The following is a 2,722-nucleotide window of genomic DNA, read 5'->3' as shown; positions in this document are numbered from 1 at the left end:
AGTGCTGAGGTAGAACCCACACCTCATAGTCAATGGGCAGGAAACATGGGGCACGAAGCAGCTACCACCTTTTCCTGGGGCTTCTGCTGGTATCTGGTGCACCTAGATGTCTGAACAGGGTCAGAATTACACTGCTGTCGACAAAAGAGCTTAGCGAGGACAGGGAGAAGACAAGAGCACTGTGAAGCTAGGTGTAGTGGTACACACATGTAATCCCAGCCCATGGGAGTAGAGGCAGGAGGACAGCTACAGAGCCTGAGGCCAGCTGGGGCTAGGTGAGGTCCTCTATGGGGTGTGTGTGTGTTTAGCATCCTAATTTTATTGTGCTTAGGCCCAAACTCAGAGCTTTGTGCCTGCTAAGCTACTAATCTTTTTTTTTTTGTTTGTTTGTTTTGAGACAGGGTTTCTCTGTAGCTTTTTGGTTCGTGTCCTGGAACTAGCTCTTGTAGACCAGGCTGGCCTCGAACTCCCAGAGATCCGCCTGCCTCTGCCTCCCGAGTGCTGGGATTAAAGGGATGCGCCACCACTGCCCGGCTAAACTACTAATCTTCCATCACCAATTAAAAAAGAGGAGGAGCCGGGCGGTGGTGGCGCACACCTTTAATCCCAGCACTCGGGAGGCAGAGACAGGCGGATCTCTGCGAGTTCGAGACCAGCCTGGTCTACAGAGCTAGTTCCAGGACAGGCTCCAAAACCACAGAGAAACCCTGTCTCGAAAAAACCAAAAAAAAAAAAAATTGAAGAGGAGGAAGAACAAAGAAAACAAGAAAATGTGGGAGTCGCTGGGCCCACATTGTGAATCCTGGAGATGAATTCAGGCAGTCAGGCTTTGTAGCAAGCACGCGCTTTCACTGCTGAGGCATCTCACCTGACTCTGTTTGGTTTGGTTGGGGGCAAGGGTGTTGTTTCTGGGGTTTTTGTTAGTTTGAAGATAAAGTCTCAACCAGATGGTGTGGCACATGCCTTAAATCCCAGCACTTGGGAGGCAGAGGCAGGCAGACTTCTGTGAGTTTGAAGTCAGACTGATCTACAAAGAGAGTTCCAGGACAGCCAGTATTGTTACACAGAGAAACCCTGTCTCAAAAAAAAAATAATAATAATCATTATTATTATTGTTGAGTAATAATTACATTCACAATATTTAGTCCATATGTATGTGGCAAATTCAGAAAAAGTACTGTTTAGTGAGTTCAAAGTTTTATACCTAAACCATTTTCTGTAATAACTTGTATTACCTTCCTAAAAATGTCTTTTATACCTAAAAACATCTTCTTTTTTTCTTACAGAATACAGTATATTTTATTTGACCTAAATTTGCATATTTGAAAGTCCTTTCTTTCTCTTAATCCATATTTTGTTTAAATTTAAGAGTATTCTAAAGGCTGGAGCTATTCACTTAGTGTTAGGGTGCCTTTCTAGCATGCACAGGTGTGAGTTTGAACCCCAGCACAACAAGAAAGCAAACAAATATTCTTTAACTTATATTGACCTTATTTTAAATCCAGACTAGCAGAGGGCTCTTTTGACTGCTTCTTATGTGTAGTGAAAATTGTTCTTTTCTTCTGGCAGTTCCTGGGCTCTATTAGCGCCATCTATTAGCGTCTGAAAAAGCCTGGGATAAAACTGGACTCGCTGAACATAGTGGATAATGAGGACTGCTGAGAACTCAAGAACAATGGCACTGGGTTTTGATCCTACTGCACGTACTGACTTTGTGGAAGCCTAGGCTGTTTGGATGTTCACCTTACTAGACCTGGAAGGAGGTGGGAGGTCCTTGAACTCCCCACAGGGCAGGGAACCCTGACTGCAATTCTGGCTGACAGGGGAGAGTTGATTGGGGAGGGGGAGGGAAATGGGATGGGAGGCGGTTGCAGGGAGGAGACAGAAATCTTTAATAAATAAATAATAATAATAGAAAACCTGATAGCCTTACATTAGAAATAAAAACATCTTCTTAAACAACTTAAGCTTTTATGTTTTTCAACCTTATAAACTTTATCTTATGTAAGTTTTTTTTCTGAATTTGGTAACAAGGAATATCATCTAGTCTTCACTCCCCATCAGAGATCCAAGAAGGACATAATATTACCTGAGTAAACAGGAATGCAGCGCAAGCAACTGCTATGAACTATATAAAACTATAGAAATGACAGAGACAGTGAGACTGCGTGGACAGTCACCCAGGTAACGTTGGGGCATCCATGTCTGGCCTATAGGCCTAGAATATCTGACAGACTTTTTTGTGAAGCAGGGATTTTTGTTGTCTTGGCAACATTCAGCAGTTGCTTTCTTTTGTGTCCTGCTTATATAATTAGGACAGCACACTGTCAGCAGTCAAAGCAAGGGCAGTTTCTTGCCCAGTGCCTAGCTTTGCCACAATAAAAGCAAACTCCATATGGAGGTTCTTCAATGCCCATCATTTTTTTTTCCAAGACAGGGTTTCTCTGTGTAACAGTCCTAGCTGTCCTGGAACTAGCTCTTGTAGACTGGGCTGGCCTCAACTCACAGAGACCCGCCTGCCTCTGCTTCCTGAATGGTGGGATTAAAGGTGTGTGCACCACTGCCTGGACCCATCCTCCTATTTTGAAGTAGATTGGTACTGCCAGGAACAGAAGCATTTCACTGTCATGAAAAGCCTTGTTATTAAAATATCATAAATGCCACATTCAGTAGGTCTCTGAAGTATTTGAAGACTATCTAAAATATATCTCTGGGGGCTGGA

Source organism: Microtus ochrogaster, chromosome 8 (assembly GCF_000317375.1).
Source record: "Microtus ochrogaster isolate Prairie Vole_2 chromosome 8, MicOch1.0, whole genome shotgun sequence".
Classification (NCBI taxonomy): domain Eukaryota; kingdom Metazoa; phylum Chordata; class Mammalia; order Rodentia; family Cricetidae; genus Microtus; species Microtus ochrogaster.
This window is presented reverse-complemented; position numbering follows the sequence as displayed.